Source organism: Hetaerina americana, unplaced genomic scaffold (assembly GCF_022747635.1).
Source record: "Hetaerina americana unplaced genomic scaffold, ioHetAmer1.1.p SCAF_7, whole genome shotgun sequence".
Lineage (NCBI taxonomy): Eukaryota > Metazoa > Arthropoda > Insecta > Odonata > Calopterygidae > Hetaerina > Hetaerina americana.
Window position 1 is genome coordinate 64870945 of NW_027287316.1, and position 20933 is coordinate 64891877.

Genomic DNA, 20933 nt, shown 5'->3' on the forward strand with positions numbered 1-20933 from the left:
TGAGAATTTTAAACGTCCCAAGGAATGAAAATGAGATAGAAAGGGTAGACTATACAGAGCTGATGAATAATACAAGTGTGGTAATATGTATAAGGCACTAGCACTAGGGTAGTGTCAGTGTATTTAATGTAATGCCCAGCAGGGCTTTAGTAGTGCTAAGTTTATAAGAGGATTACGACACTGCGTAATCTTAAGCCCTAGCTCAAAATCAAGAAAATTCCCATAAATCCCATAACACATGAAAAAAAACTCATTCTTTAGCTCTGCATACTTTCTACCTCACTTTATTCAATCAAAATGCCTATTCCCTAGCTCTATCTACCTCGTGTTCCCCTTATCCTTCTACTCTCTATTGCCGTCTTCAGCGTCCGATTGCCGCTCAGTATCTCTTGCATGCCTATAAATTCATCGTTTGTTTTCCTTTCCGTCCATTTCATTTTCCATATTCTTCCGCACACCCTCATCTTGAAAACTTCCAATTGACAATTATTCTCTCGCGTCAAAGGCCAGGTTTCCGAGCCATTAAATACTATGCTCCACACTAAGGTTCTATTAATTTCTTTCCGCCTTTACTTAAGGTAACTGCCATCAACTCACACCTCTTCATAAATGCTTTCTTAACTAACGTAGTTCTTTTTATTCCTAGAGACATATACAATGGAGTAAATAACTATGTTTTATTCTACCGAACAATATTAAACAACTCGTTTTTGCCACAACATATTATTGTACCCCATAATATGGCTGCAGCATCAATTCTGCAGTTATCTCATTAGTATCTAGGTCTTAATTTTTTATTGAAAATAGATATCCGTTTAATTCAAGTTTTCAAGGGTCTACTACCGAAGTATTATTTCAATATTTTTTTCCAAAACAAAGGAAGAGGGTTTAAATAATGGGATAGTCAAACTAGGGTCCAAGCAATGCACTCTTAGCTAATCAAATGGAAAAAATGTTACAGCGTCGTTTGATCCACAATACTTACACCATTACCTTAAAGAAATTCCTATTGCATGCGCCACACCCAACATGACACTAAATAAATGCTCTAACATCCTTCTTACAAATTAATCATTCAGAAACTCCACACACATACTTCCTGTCTCCCTTTATTCAGTCCAACTTGTATATTATTTTCTGTCCTCTATTTCGTTTGACCTCTCTTTTCTGGCCTATACAGCCGTCATACGGATGTGAAGGCTTCCATTTTTTGAGCTCTGTTTCAAATTATACCACATTTACAGTATTAATGATAAATTAACTCAAGAATTTCTCATATTAAACCCCATTTCTTCACCTAAGTCAATCCTGTTCAAATTATGTCATTCTACGAGTACTACATTTGAAATCAGTTTGGTAGATATCTTAATGACCGGTCTTAGTCACCCATATATTATTAAGAATTTAACTTATTCAATTGCTATACATTTTACACGAATCAACTTACTCTCTATCATTAATTACATATGAAGTTCAGCTAAGAGCCCAAGGCATATGCTACAGCATCGACTACGCAAAACACCTTTTATTGGGATTTTTAAGAGACAAATGTACCGCTTCTTGGTAGTCTTGGAGAACATTTTTTCCTTCAAAAAATGTTTATAGTTTACTTTATCTAAGTTCTAGTTAATCAAAGGGAGAGGGAGAACTTGGTGGGAAAATTTATTTTACCAAAATTATGACATTGCCAAAAGGAGAAATTACATCCGGAGAGAGCAAAAGAATAAATTAATTAGGGAAATCATTCATACACGGGGAAATGAGAATGATTGGATGGTTAAAAAACAAAACATAGACTCCTAGAAGAATTGCTTTGCAAAGTGAAGAATCCTGCTTTTTCAAGGAAATTTAAATTTTTACAGATTACTTTCATGTTTCATTAATTTTAACAATTTATATCATTTTTACATCATGACAGTGAATTTTTTTTACCGCGTACCGTGGGAATTTAGAGCCTTTCTAGCGACTATACGAGTAGGAGTAAAATATATTATTTTTATTTGCTATATATTACGTAATATATTGAAGCGTGATCTAACTGGAGGTGCAACATAATCTCGTACTTCGTTGGCCCACTACAATGACCACTACGACAAAACTTAAATAGTATGTAAAGGGTAGGTATTTGATGTGAAATAAAGTTTTTCACGTAAAAATCTCACTGTAAAAAATCTCTAAGGAATAGGCGATTAATAAACCGACATAGCAATAATTAGCAATAATATGACATTTCTTAGTTTTTTGGAAAAATATCCAAATATTTTATGATGATCGGAAATACCGACATTCAGACTAGTGACAGCGGTGGAACTCCATCGCATTTACACATATAAAACCACAAAAAACCATTAGAGTAAGGAAAAACTCTATCCACCTAATACGTCAGTTACTAATTAAAACCTTACCAGAGGTCTTCGAATTTGAGACAAATTGAGTTCAGTTAGGCTATTAGGGGCGAAGGGAATTTGGGTTAATGGACAAGGGAGGGCAAGAAATGAAATATTTCTCAGGTAGCCGAGTCGGCAAATCATCATCTCCTACATTGATGACGAGGTACATTTTGCGTCAGGTAATAAGGGCCTACGAACAAATAAACTCTTTCCGCTAACCATCGTAGTCAGCAGAAAAAAGGTTACACGAATCCCGAGGCACCTTCCCAGTATGGGCGCTATTCACGGACTCAAGGTCACGCAATGAACAGGTCACTGGGACTAGATGCTCAATAGTAGAGGAGAGAACGAATCAACTGTTGTTTCTCGCAGGTACTTCGGCAGCTGGGATAAAACTACGTCTTTATCATAAGAAGAATTTGGGAAAGACGATGGAGAGGATGAGGGGAGGATGAAAACCCGACGCCAGCATTAACATTTTTCCGAAACGGAAAAAAGGATCAAAATATAACGTCCTTTATGTCCGACGAATGGTATACCTTCTAGGTTCCAAACGTTGTCATCACGACACAAGGCCAAAAGGACCAAGACGTCGATGGTCAACGGAACACCGCTACCAACGATGATAACCGAAGCAGGGTATTTTGCGTGAAATGACAATGCGCATTAACATCGTCACCACATCATGATATGAACATTTAAAGCCATTAAACTCTAGTGAATTTTTTCCAGCAGGAAAAATTCATCACTTTTAACAACGTATTAAAAAAGAATAACAAATAAATTAGCACAGGACGATGAAGCAGATTTTTTGCTCCAATGTCTGCTATTGACCTACCAGATACACAATTCGATATTGATGACTGCGTGGACGAATAATTTTTAAATGACGGCCTTGACCATCCAGTGCGTATATCAGATACAGCTTGTATCTACTCCTCTATAAATCTGTCAATTATGCAAATTTTTTAAGCATTCGATGAATACCAAACGTAATATTTCCTGTAATGAATTAAACTGAAATCAGTAACAGCTTTAAAAAAAAAAGCCCGTGGCTTCCTATTGCAATCGCTAAAAGCGCCTTCTGAACGGCTCAAGCTCAATACGAATAGCCAAAGTTTATTTATTCGATCACTCTTCAGATACATCAGATAACAAAAAAAATTATTTATCACTTTATTTTATACATGTACCGATACATAATTTTCAACCTTGTTCTTGAATTCTCAGAGAGCTAGAAGGAGATTTTAAAAGATATTTAAAGGCTAAACCAGAAGAAGAAAAACTGGACTGGAAGACTGGAGTTTACAAATGAAGTAGCACCAAGGTATTCATCACTTGATGAGGTCAAACCACAAACATTTTTTTTATGTCATAGGTAAATTTGTCTTGATGTGAGAAGTGAACAATACTGAAGCTCTTAGCAGAATCACGGATAAATTTGCAAAAAAATTCCATTTCCAGCCGAGAGGGAATTTTCCGACCCCATCACTTTATTAAGTTCCGTCACAATATTAAATCTAATTCCCTTCCTTACTGGTACGGTGAATAATAATATTTTTTAAATGTTTCCTAAGAGCTAAGCTAAAAATATTGCGTTGATATATCCACCCATTAGGCCATTCACATATGCTAACCACAATTAGCAATATAATTCAAGTGATAAATTTTAACTTACGTGCTTGATAAGCCATTGTCAGTTGAAAATGTTAAGGTAAGAAACTTTACTAACACACCAGACAAAATGGATTCAACTCTGCAACTTTTAACAACTCTTAAACACACCAACCACGTCGTACAAGCCGAGAGTCGTCAATGTAAAAAAATCAATTTCAAAAGAGCAATTGAAATATTATCTATGCAAATGTGAAAACAAAACGATTATTTTCCCTTCACACTACGTGCCAAATCTCTCAGTGCATTACCACGACTCTCATTTTCACTGCCTAATACAATCCTTTAATCCTAAATACTAGCACATCGTGCAGAAGGTTGAAAACAGCACGAAAATCGATAGTTTAACCAGCAGAATAAGCTATAACATCTGATTCAGTGGGGATATAACTAATATCAATATCATTTTCATAAGTCGGCCGCTATGTGGACAAGCACGAATATGCCCTAGGAGTTTTCATGTAGAAGACGATGTTGAAGGATGCTCAATTGCAACGATGTTTCTAGTCCGCCCATTGAAAGCACATTTTCCAAATGGTGTTCACTTCTCGGTCAGTATAACGTACGCCATGGGAATTCGATGCTTTTCACTGCTGTTAATGCATAAAACTGTACATTCCGTTCGCGCAGAAATATTAAAAAAGTATCGGTTCAATAGATAAAAATGGTGATTGAGCAATTGTGAAAAAGGCATTTGCGTCCTGTCTCAAAAAATGTAAACGATGCTGAATCCCCGATTATTTCCTGATTACACCACTACTTAACATCCTCGAAAAATAACGGTAAACCTTGGTCAAGCTGTTAACTAAATGGCCAGCAATAAGGCCATCAAAACAAAAGCCAATGGATATGGATGACTGTAATGATTAACGGATCACGTGAACGTGGATAATCAGAATGGTTGATAGAACCACAATCAAAATATAAATGGAGTATTAATATGGAAATATCTAGGCTACTATTTTAAAACGATGAAGAAGATATGTATTATTTTGATGAGCATATAAGTAATTCTGTTGGCAAATAGTTCTCTTTTGGGTAAAAGGAGAGGATTTCAAAATATTGAGGAATATCCAAAAGATTACGACTTGAAATTCAAATCACATATTGAATAAGTTCTATTCGTTTGCGAAATTTATCTGAGTCGATTGTACATTAAGGGGTGGAATAGAAGAAAAGGCCATAGCATATATGTATTACTATCACTTAATAAGATATACACGACAGAAATGATCAAATATGTAGTTATTACTAAATTTAACGTAAATCCCGTTTTAACTCAGACTTTTCAGGGCAGGGCTATAAATAATGGTTTTTACATTCATTACCTAGACATTAGATGATTCACAAGATGAGTGGGTCATCTTTAGATGACGCAAAAATTTTTGCCCCTCGGGTAAGAAATTTTCCTTGCAAGCTAGACTGTGACGTGCTCGCGAGTATGCGAATTGACAATACTGCTAAGTATTAACAATGGCTACAGTAGGATGATACAAAGGAAGACGGATGCTGTCGCAATTAAATGTAGATAATATTTTCGCACTCTTTGCGAATTCTTATTGCAGAGTACCCATGTCGGCTAAGGACAATAGAGTTCCTCATGCTCTACTTCCTGATCAAACTTTTGTACAGTCGCCGTCTTTTTTTTTAAAGAAAAGATCATTTCATCTTCTAAACCGGAGACGATAACTTTACTAATATAGTTTCTGTTCTATATTCTTTCTGCCTTCAGTTAGCATGTCCAAAACACTGAAGGCTTTTTTTTATTTTCGTCACAGCCTTTGAACACTTAGGAGGCATTGGTGAAGCCTCAATTTTTCCAGGGGTTTTTTAGTGATCACTTCCACTACCTGGTAGTCCTCAGCTCTTGAGTTTCTGACTCACTGACTTTCAACATTCGGAGCCGTTGAAATACGTCCCTTTCTACACAAATAAATTTAAAAACGAACTTAAATCTCACCTATCACACGGAGTACAAAACTGACCCCCAGAGAAGTGGGTATACCTACTGCTTCACACGAACCGAGATAGCAAGGAATGTGTTACACCCTCTCGGAAAATTGCAATTACTTTACCGCTGACCGAATATGCAGCGTATTACGCTCAATTTAATACGTCTTACTCAGCGTAATTAGCACGCCGCTGGGAAAGCAGACACTTGTCCTGCAAAAATGGAGTCGAGAGCATACAATGGGGCAGAGTAGGCAATCACCCCGCATAATTACACCCGTATGATTACTGAGCGCTCAAAGCAAGACTATTTTAATATAATACTTCATGTCGTGGATGTTTTTTTTTCCTTAAAATAACACATCTGATTAATTGAATGCTTAAATAGTTGCTATAATTCGTCATAATCAACACTCCCTAAATATTGCGCGAAAGTAGTTTTCTGGTAAATACGATGGAATTAGGAAAGAGTACGGTTGCTTCGAATACCACAGTATCTTTATGGAAAGGTATTTTTTCCCCTATCACCACGCTAAATGATGTACGATATTTGCGATAACTTTCTAGTTTCCGCTTTCTAATTAAAATATTAATTCAAAAAGAAAGCGTTAACTCCTTCATTTGCATTCAAATTTTACACTCGCCTGGATTAAGTCATAGTTTGCCGATTCTCCAAATGCGGCTCATCAAAAAATCTACCAACTCCATAAACCCAACACATTAAATACATGCATGAGGTGCTCCAATTTGAAGCTTTCTATCACGTGAAATATTCTTCGATAACCCAAAAAAAGAGATATTTTTGTAAGTGAAAGTAAAGTTTTTTACGTAAGAACCGTAGTGGTCTTGTATGAATTGGAGGCTAGATTGCAATATTGCGTGCCAATGAACAATTATCATCAATATAATTTACACTTTCAGGCTTCACTTCGTGGAATTGTTTGATGTCCATATTAAAAGTGCTTGTAATTTTCCACAGACTTATTCTGTGGAAAATTACAAACAATTTTAATATGGACAAATATCATTTATATTATTAACTCTTCCCAAATGCGAAATTCATCAGATTTCACTCGAATTCATCAATCAATGCTGTCACAATTACATGAACTGATTCTACTTTGAGATGCCGACAAAAAGGCACGATGGAACGTAGTGCCAAATTAATAATTTTTTCTATGGAAGCATACGTGCAAAGTTATTTAAACGTAAAATTTGAATGGATCACTTAATTATATGCCCTTCCAATCCAATGTGGCATAATGCGTATCCGCATTGACTACATTTCTCTACTAGTTATTCTCCTATCTATCCTGCGTGCGTCAACTCTCTCAATAAAAAAAATCACATTAAAATGCTACAGTTAAGTAACCATCAGTCATGGGAAAATGAATAAAAACTACTCTTACCGTTTCTAGCCAGATAGATATCGATGAAGTTGGTCCTGGGGATGTACTTCCGTTGAACGAAAACAGCACTGAAATGAGATAGCAGAAGTTCAGAGAGTTTAATTACAATTAAATTTAAAATAAACTCGACCTCAACGTGTGAACGCAATACCAATGCAGGGTACTAGTGAATCCGCATATCATCATCATTGGTCGTACAATTCTAAGATTGGTTGACTGCAGCCTTCCATCCTACCCTATCTGATGCTAATTGGCTTACTTCCTGGTATTTTTGCAATATACTTTCTTAATAAAATTAATAATACAAAGTAACTTTCCACTGTCCTTTATTAGCGTACAACCGGTTTCAACGCTCAAGCGTCATCATCACGTACCTGATGATGACCCTTGAGCGTTGAAACCGGTTGTACGCTAATAAAGGACAGTGGAAAGTTACTTTGTATTCTTAATTTTATTAAAATGAATTTCCACAAGGTTGAGCCGGGAACAATTGAATATATACTTTCTTCTTTATTTGTCCCATGTATTTATCCTTTTGCCTTCCTCTAGGGACTTTTCACTCTATTTTCCCTTCTGTTATATTCATCACGAATTCATTGAAACTTAGGGTGTGGCCAATCTATCTGGTTCTTCTTTTCTCTACGGTTTTCCATAAGGTCCGTCCTTCGTCTATTCTTCCTATATTCTTCTTAATTTCTTATTTCAGATTTCTCATTTCTTCTAGTCTTTTCTGGTCCATTTTCCGATGGTCCATGTTTCTGATCCATAGAATGCCACGCTCCATACCAATGTTTCTACGTATTGTTTCCTCGTCTGTAGTTCTATCTTCTTTCAACACAGCGGTTGTATTTTCATTGTGAATGCTCTCTTAGCTTGAGCTATTCTTCGCTTGATATCTGTAGTACTTCTTCCGTCCCATATGATGGTACTTCCGAGATAGGTGAAGGAATCCACTTGCTCTAATTTTTGTCTTTTCAGTGTGACTTCTGTATTCCGCTTCTCTCTTCCTCATACTAGGATTTTAGTCTTCGTCTTGTGTAAGTTCATGTTGTATCTTTGTAGAACTTGATCCATTACGTTTAGTGACCATTGAAGATCCTCCTGTTTTTCTGCTATCATTGCAATATCGTCGGCGAAGCGAAGAATGTTTATCTATTCTCCATGGATCCAATTCCGTTTAATCCGATGCATTGGGCTTCTCTCATTGCCTCCTCCAGGTACATGTTGAACAATGCAGGTGAGAGGTTGCATCCTTGTCGAACTCCTTTGTTAATTTTAGCCTCTATATGGCTTCCATCTCTCATTCGCATTGTGGCTACTTGCTTCTTGCATATCTGATAAATTATTCTTCTGTCGTTGTAATCTATCCCGAGTTTTCCCAGCAGTCCAAACATCTTGTTCCATTCCACATTGTCGAAGGCTTTCTCCAAGTCCACGAATACCACATACAGTTGCTTGTTCACATGCATTGTTTTCCCTGTCATGATTCTCAGATAGAGTGTGGCTTCTCTCGGTCCTCTGTTCTACCTTAAGCCAAATTGGTTTTCCAATAGGTTCTCTTCAATTTTCCTTCCCATCCTTCGACTTACTATTTGCGTAAGTATATTTGATGTATGTGACACCAAACTCAAGGTTCGGTGTTCCTCACATTTCTCTGTCCTCGTCTTCTTTTTTATCGCGACCATCAAACTCCTATGAGAGTCTTCAGGAAGTCTTCCGTCTTTGTAGCTATCTTTGACTATCCTATACAGATTGTCCTTGCCTTTGTTTCCGAATGCCTTGATGATGTCTCCGTCGATTTTGTACTCTCTAGGAACTTTGTTTTTCTTAATAACTTTTACTGCTCTATCGAATTCGCTCCTCAGTATATATGGGCTCTGGTTTTCGTAATCCGTTTTACTCTCGTCCTTCATCAGGTTTTCTTCCAGCGGCCTAGGATCTTGGTAGGGTTCTTCAACGTATTGCTTCCATCTATTGCCAATATCTTCACCTTCTATCCGTATATTCCCGTCTACATCCCTGATGTTGTTGCTTTTCATTGTCTTTTCTCCGAAATGTTTCTTCACCAGTTTGTATTCTGTGTCGGTATTCCCCTTCTTCATACTTTCGTTGATTTCCTCGCAGCAGCCTTCAATCCAATTCTCCCTCGTATTTTTGCATTCTCGGTTGACTTGGTTCTTAAGCTTCTAATAGGGCCTTTCCTCATCATCATTCCTGGCGTTCTTGTATTTTCTTCTTTCCTCTAGTTCCCTTATCTCCGCCGCGATCCATGGTTTCTTCGTGTCTGCTCTCTTTCTTACCAGTTGCTCTTCTGCAACTTCTTCGGGTGCCTTCTTCAGTTCATCTCATCTCTCTTCGGTGTTCCTTTCTCCTTCATCACCTAGGTTACTGTCAATGGCCGTGGAGCATCTTTCCCTGTTGTCTTTTTCCGCCAGCAATTTGGAGTCCCACATAGGCTCTTGTTTGGTCTTCTTAATTGAATCCGCATATATTTGAACCTTATATACGAGTAATTTTCTTAAAACACATTATTAGGCAATGCACCTTCAATTGGTATTTTAAGTGAGAAAATATTCACTGGCACTATTTTTAAGCTATCTAACGCCACTGTAATATTGCATGATGCTTTCTCCAAAGCGTTTACAACATCCAATACCTCATTGTCACAGATGAAAACTAATATTATGTTTAAGGAACATAGTTAATACGCCATTAAATCGAGGAATTCTTTCGAAATCTTTCTATGGGAACTATTTCTGTCTTAAGTTAGTGATTTTCCATCTCTTTTCATGAAGCTAAAATGCTCTTGTTTTCCTCCCTCTTTCCAGCATGCCTCAGATTATCCCTTACCTTACAGTTTTCAAAACCGTACAAACTCCCTAGCATCCCTATCCAATTTTTCTCTCTTCTTCAACTTACCCTCTCCTCAATCCTATCCGTGATTTCTTTTTCTTCATTTGTTTCGGAAAACAATTTTTTCCTTTCCAAACACTCGCATTTCAATAGATTCAAATTCCCTCTGATCGTATTTTCTAAAAGAAAACGTTTCCGAGTCAGACTGAACTACGCTTTATATTGAAATATGACAAATGTTATACTTTTTACTCTATAGAATTTGAGTCTTTATTCATTTTGTTCTTTTATTTGAAAGCTTATTTTTCAGTCGCACATATTCTTTCGATATTAACACAGCTGAGCCCATTTTGGTCCAAATTACTTTCCAGCTAAATACGAGGGTAAGGTGAAAAAGCTTTCGGGCTGACAATAGAAGACTGCTATTTTTAGTTGAAAAATGATATTATTTTTCTACATAACCTCCTTTCACTTCAGCGCACTTGATGCAGCGTTTCTCCAACATCAGTATTCCTGCTCGGAAGTGAGATTCTGGAAGACTGTGAAAATATCCATCTACGGCCCTCTCAACTTTTTCATTGGACGCGAAGCGCTTCCCAGAAACAAATTTCTTCAAGTTTGGGAACAGATGGAAGTCTGAGGGTGCTAATTAAGGAGAAAAGGGGTGATGGCCGAGTAAATCGTACCCCAAATCCCTAGTTTTTTCCATCACCAACGTAACTTTGTGAGCAGGTGACAGCAGGTTGTCCTAGTGAAATATTATTTTTTACTTCTTCAAGCCATGCCTCTTCTCACGAATTTTGGCATCCAGCTGGTCAAGAAGGTTGGAGTAATAATCGCCTGTAATTGTTCTGCCTTTTTCAAGGTAATCAATTAACAGGATCCCTTTCGCATCCCAAAGCACACTGGCCATGACCTTTCATGCAGATGCGATCGACTTCACTTTCTTTGGCGCTGAACCACCGGATTCCACCCACTGCTTCGACTGCTGTATGGTTTCTGGCGTGTAATGATGGACCCATGTTTTATCCATGGTGACAAATCACCGCACAAAATCCGTCGGTTCCCTCTTGAATCGGTCCAAACATAGCTGCGAAAATCGTTCGCGGATTTGCTTTTGATCAGCATTCAGCAAATGCGGCACCCAGTTTGCGCAGAGCTTTAGCATCCCTTAATTCTTTGTGCAAGATGTTTCACACCCTTTGTTCCAATATCCACACGGCCTTAGCTATCTCGCTCACCTTCACTTGCCTATCATCCAACACGATATCGTGCGTCTTTTCGATGGTTTCCGGTGTGGTTGCAATTTTTGGCCGTCGTTCACATGGGTTCTCTTAAAAGTATGTGCGACCACGTTTAAATACAGCTGCCCACTTTTTAACGGTTAACATTCAAGGTGCAGAGTCCCCGTACACTTTTGAAAACTTCTGATGAATATCCTTTTGGGTTAATCCATCATCCATAACGAAGAATTTCACGACCGCAGGAAATTCAAGTTTTTTTCATTTTAACGAAAAATACGCAAGACGCCTACTGCAACAATACGTGTTAACGAACTACTTGATAGAACAAGTAGAAACTTGCCTTACGAACTAATGGACACGTGCACCCAGGCAGGAATCACAATTTTTCGCTGATTGGAACGCCACCTGTGTCAGGCCGAGAACTTTTCATCTTACCCTCGTACATACTATTTAACAATTACTGCCAGTCTACGGCAATCCAGATTGTTGTTTTACCACGAAGAGGAAAATACTTCGCTAGAATAAGAAAAACACAAGTTTCGTGTGGGAGGTGAATGCAGATGATAAAACCTAGGGATAAATACGGAGTGAAGAAACATCCAGAAGAGTAAATGAAGAAAGGAAAAGATGGAGGATAACAGAGCCAGCTATTTTGGTCACCCCTTGAGACGTGATAAATGTGTTAGGAGAATAATAGAAGGGGAATTAGAAAGGATGTTCCCACGGGGAAGGTCAAGTAAAGAGGACGGAAAAGTTCGACGGAAGACCTAACAGGATGCAAGAGGGCACTAGAAAGGGAAGAGCAGCTGAAGGGTGGTCAACCAAACTTCTACCTACGGAGTGAAATACTGATGAGGATTACGAAGCATTTACATATGAAAATAAAGTTTTCGTTTGGCGTACTTTAACGTACTCATACATACATTGGGAGGGGAATTTACTTAGGGCAGAGGTACTCGTAAATGGAATTATTTTAAGAAATTAATTTAGGTATGTTGGCTGAGAAACATGTGGAGTTGAAAGAAAAAGCTGGATGAGGGCCAAATGAGCCTTGAGTTGATGATCGTATTTACACAGAGGGCAGAACACTTTCTGTGACGGTCCTTTATACTGGAAGTTTAAGTGGATGAAAATATCTCCGAAGAATATATCCTAACGTACAATAATGAGGAAATAGTTCTCTAAATATTTTCATCTTTACCGGCATACGGTATTCATTAACATTGTAAGCCTCTGCTAATACCTCGACAATTATCCGCATAAGGAATTGTATCATTGCAGGTTTAGAGTAGCGCTCACACCTCCCTACTGATTTACATTAGTGGGATTACATGTCTGAATTAACAACCTTTTCCCTTATGTTTGAGAAGGTGAGTCAATAAAAAAGCTACTTTTAACACGACCGCGTTAAACGCGGAAGGAACACAGGTGCGACAAAAATCTTACGTCGTATCTCGGTCACCGATGAAAATTGTAGGTAATCATGGGAAAACGAAAGAAAAACGAAATGCCTTTTTCGTAAAGCTAACGCAAACTCTAGGCCCAAGTGTTCCATTCACGGGCGGATCATGAGAGATCAATTACCACGGATGATCAAAGGTGTGAATAATTATCTCCGTAGGAAGTACTGAAGTATCAAAAATATTACCCAAAAAATTTCATCTCTATCTTAATGACGAGTTTATAATGCAATAATCATTGAATTAAATGTATTAATTCAATATCTGACTGATGGTTTGATAACGAAAAATTATTATATTAGAAAAGGCATGGGATATAAGAAAATCAATGTATTTGGAAAGTCTGCCAATGCCTCCGCCAAGAGTTTATCCAGGTACAGTTTGTCTAATAATTTTTTTTTAACTTAAAAGTTCGAAAACCATTAGAGTTTGGATGGCAATAGAATGTTAACATATTGATTTATAACAAGGCAGCCGACGGATTGGGATAGATTATGTCTTCTTCTAATTGACAAAAAAACACTAAGGTCGATTGATATTTCTGGAAAAAGTACCGCAGGACTTGTAACAGCAAATAGCCTTGAAAATTGCCGAAGGAACTGGGGCAACCAATTACCTAGTTTTAACCCAAAACCCGGTTATTTCATCTTGCAGGTGATGCTAGCTAATGGACTCATGATATCCAATCCCACCTGAAGTAATGTTTTGCTTTTGATAATTTGAACGATCCGCTTTCGGTTAGTATTTACTATTTTACTAATTTAACTTAATATTACCGTTGTCGCGGAGGCCAACGAAAAATTCTATAACTTTAACGATTCAAGTGTACAGGATTACCTTGAACTGAAAGTCAAAAGTGGAACTTCAAAAAAAATAGCAAAACCAGTTAAAAAGGCGGCAATTATGCTCTCCGGAACGATGCTGAAATTCCTTAGTTTTTAAATAAACGCTTACAATTCTATATGTACGTCTATTCATGATAGCGATATGGAAAGGGAGGAGATAAGTTCATAATAATAAAATAAAATTCGAAGAAGGAAATAAACGTAGTTGAAGGAGATATTAAGATGCCATGGAATGCATTGAAAGTCGTTGTAGAAAGGAAAATATTTGTAAGAAGTGAAAAGAAAAGAGCACATTTTATACGAGGTGAAGAGAGGTATGTAGTAGGTATACGGGGAAAAAGAAAAAAGTGATTATTTTTAAGAAAACCAAGACAGAGTGTAACAGCCATTAGGGTCTGCTAAAATCATTCTCTGCTTAGTAGACTAGCGTATATACATATATTAAGATGTACAGTACATAAATACAGATCCAGATGCCAACGTAGAATGAGGAAAGATTTCTCTAAGACATTTTTATCTTTATTTTCGTACGGTATTGATTAATATTTTAAGCCTCAGCAAATACCTCTCGAATATCCCACAATAAGCAGTCGTCATACCGTAACAGGATTATCTACTATATAATCTTTTTCTACTATCATACATGTATGATCGTACAATACTACTACATAATCCTATAGCAATATTATTTAATGCTACAGTACTACTACATAATCCTACAGTATTGGAATGAGATGAAAATACATAATACTATGCTACTATATCATCCTACATTATTATAATATAATCGCACAGTGCTATTAGATATTCCAAAAGTATGCACGTATCTATTATATGATCCTACAGTACTACATAATCCTATAGCACTAATATATAATCCTACAGTAATACCATATTAGCATACAGTATTGGAATGAGATAAAAATACTATGGCTACCGGTTATGTTCATTAGAAAAGAATTGTAAATTTCTAAAGATGACTGGGCAGAATGTTTGAGGATCAACTTAACCTGTAAATTCACATAACAAATACGAAAATTGAATGCAGGCGATAGTTCTGTATTCTGAAGCGCGTCGCATATGCGTTGTTCGATCCGATTGGCACCATTATTGGAGCTAGTGGTGCTATTAACGGGGAAACACGCAGGGACTACACACCCTGGGAACACGAATGGACTTGGGACAACGGCATGATCTGAAGTGTTCGCGAATGAGCACGTGTCGCTTGCAATCGCCGAAGGGGGGGATGGATGAGCACCTCAATGTGCTTAGCACACGCCCCGCGAGTTAGTGCATACAAGAGCATGCGTGCCAGCTGAGTTAACTCATCCAGTCGACCAGCGAGCTTAAGACGCACCTGAAGCCATCCACACTCAAGCGTCTCTCAAGAATCGCTGGTGATTCAGCCTTGGGAGGTCGATTCCAAATTTTTGAGGCCCGACAATATTCCAGATTAATATTCCCTTTTTTCCCCCCTTTTTAATCACAAATTAGGATCGCATTCCACACATTAATACGTTAATTAAATTAGCAACATCTGAGTCTTTGAATATGATATTTATCAAAATTTTAATGGGGTAAATTACACACACAGGTTTCATTGATGATGGTGTAGAAACAAGTTGCACATTATTCATTTGATGATTGAAAAGAAAATTATTATGATCATTGAAGCGAAGAAGGTCATCAAATTATGTCATTAATTTCTTCCACGTACAATTACTTGTATTTCTTAGTTATTTTTTTGAAAACATTGATATGCATATTTCATAATGATTGAAGAAAAATATTTTGTAATTTGTTTTGAACTTATTCACTTTATTCCTACATTTTTTATTCGATATGTTTTCAATAATTTTCAGAACCAATGTACGTGCTAATCCATGCTTTTTTAAATATCGTATATTATTTTTGTTAGTAAAATTTACATGTGCAGATAGACAGTGCCAGGTAATCCCAAGTAATCACAAAAGTTAATATATAAAATCATATTGATCTATATATCATATTGATCTGTAGCTATCCATGTTTTCTTATAAAAGAGAGCGTGAATCAATTTACTAAACCTTAGACGACGACTTCGTGATGTATTCCATGTAAAATCAATGAAAACTAATGGATTTATAGACAAGATAACGGCTACAAACATCGGAAAATGAGAGGTCCTTATTGTCTGTAATTACTAAATGCAGATCTCCTAAAGAAAAAAAATAAATCTAAAATTTAAAATATCCACGAGGGGTGAAGACATTTCGCAACACAAAAAAATAACGGATGCAGGAGAGGGAGGAAACGACACACATCTTCGGCTCCGAATAAAATGAAACAAGAAAAATGAGAAAATTCGCCGCGCATACCAAATTCATATTCTACAAAAAGCGAACATCGAGGATAAGTCATATGCTTTCATTGAATTTAAAGACCCTTTTGTAACCCTTCAAACCTTAAAATAAAAACTTAAACTGTATTTAGTAAATTGTATCGCATAAGGTTTTAAGTATGCATGTCAAAATGTTACCCGCAGCGTAACTGATGTCCCTATCATCCGACATCGTTCACCTGCTTGGAAACGTTTATGCAAAGATAGTCGCGGATATTAAGGAGAATTGTGAGCTTTTCATGGAGTAATAAATCTCATGAAAATTAATTGAAGTGACTTTATCCGGAGAAGTACGTAATACTTTTTAAAGCAGGGAGGTCAAACTAGCGACTACGAAAAGTTTCAGCGTAGGATTAATGGTTGATATGTAAGGATTCTCTTGGAGAGAATTTCATGGAATGTCATGTGTTGCATGACATATCCAAATTTAAAGCTCAAATGAATCTTCAAGTTCATTTGCTGATGAAGGAGAAACTATGAAATAATGGCCTATTTTCTTCCCGGATCCCCTATTGATCTAGAGAGCATGGAAACACCGATAGTGGTAATGCGGGTATTTCCCTTCTTTCAATTTTGCATACATAAAATTTACCCGTCCACACAATGGTTCCATGGATGCTCAAGGATTTCCTAATACACATGGAATCACGTTCTTTTTGCCCATCCTTATACTTATATTTCCTTGCAGTTTTATCACATTTTTGCAGCGTACGTGATTTTTCACGTTACGCTACATTTTAATCAATTAGGGTGAATTTGATTAAGGCATGACTACTGGAATAAACTGCACGAAGATTTTTCAAAATATAAAACAAGTCTGGCCCTGTTTCCAACACACACGTATCGATTACCGATATTTTATATTTATAATTCTTGTGTTCCGCCATTTTGGTGGTGAAAAAATCAAAGTAATACGTTTCATTATATTGTTTCATATCGTACTTCCCCTTTGTTACATACTTTCTTAGAGTTGTGTGAAATTATCAGTCTCTTTAATGGCTGTTCCTAGAGAGTTATCATTTGGGAAGTTTGAATCTGCATGTGACCCGGGGAAATAGAGCGAATTCAAGTTATGAAGCACCCTTGCGAATCCAATATTTTGCTTACTTCATTTATTTTTAAACATGCTAGTGGAAATTGAATGCATCCCTTCGCATTTCCCTGCCATGACATCACGCGCAGACGACTGCATATATTTCTGTTAAAACACGTATTTGATAATTGGCCTTTCTTTCCACAAATGAAGGGAATCGAACGCTTAGACGAATTTCCATTATTCATAGGAAATGTATTACAGTTATTACCTGTATTTCCTCTTCCCTCGGATTAAAACCGCAGTGAAAATGGTATACGGAATGAATACCGTTCGATCCGTCCGCTTAGCCGAGACTATGCTCGAAGTTGGTGAATAACTTTACTCACTATTTTGCCTTCCTGTTTCTCTCGATTCATTGACGGGAGCTGGTCATTGTTCCCACCAAATTGAGTCAACGCAAGCGCAAAACATTTAAAACATTTTAATTAATTCATTAATAAAAAAACTTAAATCTCATCCAAATAATACCTACGCCGATTACACTAAAGGACAAGGAATATTTTTAAAACAATACACCTTTCTGGGTTCATTACAATTTAGTACAGACCAAAACCAATCAAATCCAACCAAAAAAAACTTAATTTAAACTGAAATCAATTCCATTCGATTTCGAATTCAATTTTTCCAGGACTTGTATTTGGCCATTATTGCACTTTACTGAAAACATGTCCAGAGACTTGAGTGTTTTAGCTGTTATTCGGGGATTACATACGTTAGCGTGCACACACATACGAGTACATATTCACACACTCACGAATTGTCATTGACGTTTCGACGATTTCGGTTCGTCGTCCTACGCAGTCCATCGGTTGAGATGTTGAATTGTGTGGCCCTTACGCGCTTTCCTTTAAGAGTAGGCTAATGACGGCGCCGGGTTTCTCTCCACCCATTCATTCCCCAATCATAGCACATCCTACTCCTACCATGTTACCCACCTATCCCTATTGGCACAATTGACCTTAGCTGTCGGTCGCCACCAGTAATAACTACTATATTAACGATATAATTTGATAGGTGGTAACTTCATATTACTTGCCAAAGAAGGTGCAATACGTATTCAAAGAAATGCATAACAACTTCAGTAGATTGGTTCAGATACCTACAAATTCCAAACCAATGAGTTAGGAATACCCATCAAATCTGAAAAACGGCACGAGAATAACATTTTGAAGAAAACGACATAGGAAACATTATGCTAATCTCCAGAACAGAACATAAGTTACCCGGAAATTGTGTACCAGTGGGTACAAGTATACTTGGCAGTACCCATCATCAGCCTTTCATCAGAATCGCATATTATCAGAATATATAGGAACACTTTCAATAGGCTTTCTTTCATTACATTGATAGTACAAAAAACGTATTTTGTAAATTTAAATGAAAGCTGTAATTTCACATAAAATATTCAATTAAAAATATATTACACCAAGTCTCTTCAATTATAAAAAACAATTTTGATAGCAGTAGATGGATATTAATTACTCCAAGCCATACTTCCATTATAAATAATCTCCAACATAATGTAAAGTAAGATGCATATCTTGTCTTCAATGTTTACATTTATTCAATTATGTGGAAGTATTCCGATGAAAAATGCTATGTTAAAGGCAAATCGAATTTTTTTCTTTTGGTAAATTTGTTTCAAAATAGAAAGTCAACTGATTGTCTCATTATGTTCAAAGTTAATAATTGGACGGAAACATCTGATCATTTTACATCATGAGCCGGCTTGACTGTGAATGTCGAAGACTAGAATATTAGCAAATGCATATTCTTGACAGCTTCCAGCAGTGCTTAGCATTTTCAATAATAACGTGGTTCAATGACAGACTGTCCTTGCCAATTTTCGCGTGAAAAGGAATCTGAACTTCTTTTCCCTTCCCTTTGAATGTTCCTATCTCCCTCAATATGTATTGCAATTGGTCAACGCACATGACCACAGCTTCCCTGTGATATTGTGAACGCCGACCTCGAAAAAACAGCTGAACGAGAAAAAATACTCTTCGAAAAATTTCAGAAAAGCAACAAGATACATAATCACATATCACCTCGGGGCGAAACTTCCTCGATTCGAAACTTGACTCTTTTCCTCTAAAGATACGATATCTAGAGATTGAAACACATTTTTCTCGGCTGAATCGCGAATGACAGCGGCTACGACTGACTATACACAGAGGCCTCAGAAATGTCGTAAAAACTAGGCGTAACGAGAAAAAGAGCCTACATGGAATTACACAATGGATTGGAATAATTAGTTCAAAATAAATCTACTTCTCCATGCGAAAGTAATGTAAAATAATACTGCCATGATAATACAAGACTGCGTCAGAGTCGTTTAATATGGCGAATGAAATACCAATCAAGACGAAGATTTAAAACCTGTACTGGGCACAGCAGTAATAATCACTTTCTTAACTACAGAGTGAAATGATACTATAGTCCGAAATTCCTTCGAAGCATTCAAAATTAAAACAATATTGGCATAAATTTACGTCACAGAGAGGTCTTAATGTATTTTCCCACAGCAGAAATTTCACAAGGAGGATGGAATTGATGACAGAGATATTGAGTAAGGATGTTAAGAAAAGACTCATTAAAACTTTGGTACGTGATTTTGTTCGGCGCAGAAATTTGGTCGTCGAAGCAAGATGATACGCGTAGATTGGAGGCCTTAAAATATGGGCGTGGAGATGGGATGTAAAAGGTGTAATGGACAGAAAGGAAAACAAACGAGGGGAGGGATAGGAGATTGTTGGATGAAATCCAAGGGAAGCAGGAAACATGTATGCAGGGCATTTTTATAGGCGATGGGATGTTAAAGACGGAAAGAGGTAAGAAAGAGCAATAGGATAGGCAGGTTCGGAAAATTGAAAGGAGGAAAGAAGCATGCGGAATCGAAGAAGGGGTTTAGTGTAGTGTACGTTGCCAGTCATTTCGCTAGGAGAGGTAGAGAAATGCTATGACGTTGTACCGTTATATACCGTTGTGTGTCATTCCAAAATCCAACTCAAAAGGTAGACTACCAATAGTAATAAGGGATGAATAATATTGACTCATTGCTTTTCCATTTACCACTCCCAATTAGGACACCACTAATTGATCAACCACTCGTTGCATACTCTTCCTGAGATCTGACTACGTACGTTAGAAGTTCTGTACAATTGGTTCCCTTATTTATATCAATCTATACATTTGGTATAAACCTTGATACCGAATTGACAGAATAATGTAATCTCGATCCAAAATAATATCTTTGGAAATAAATGGATCATCTCCTTAAATAAACTACTGAAAACAAATAGCAAGACATTTATTGTTAATGGCTCGTCTTCTCTGTTTTTGAATAATAGTATACATCCTCAACATCCTACTGAATATTTTTACAACATGTATAGTAATTTTACAGTTCAAATGTAATGTAAAAAACACTACTTTGTGTGAACATTAATGTGTTTACAACGGGCAACACTTTTCACGCAGCACATTTTGAATGTTAAACGCCAGATTATACGCAATAATCAACACTAGTTATAAAACCTCCAACATTTACGTACAATTTGAATACGCCCAAGCTAAACTCAGATTAATGAATGCATTTTGATATAAAGAGAACATTTAATTGAGATTAGATT

At 36.9% G+C, this 20933-nt stretch overlaps 1 protein-coding gene across 1 annotated transcript in view; it reads right to left on the reverse strand.

Moving 5' to 3' along the window:
* LOC139696866 (uncharacterized) overlaps nt 1-7493 on the reverse strand; it is a 565035-nt gene extending 557542 nt beyond the window's left edge. The window contains exon 1 of the mRNA XM_071595746.1: nt 7424-7493. The gene's annotated coding sequence lies outside the window, so the exon portion shown is untranslated. The remainder of the gene's footprint in view (nt 1-7423) is intronic.
* Between the last annotated feature and the right edge of the window lie 13440 nt (nt 7494-20933).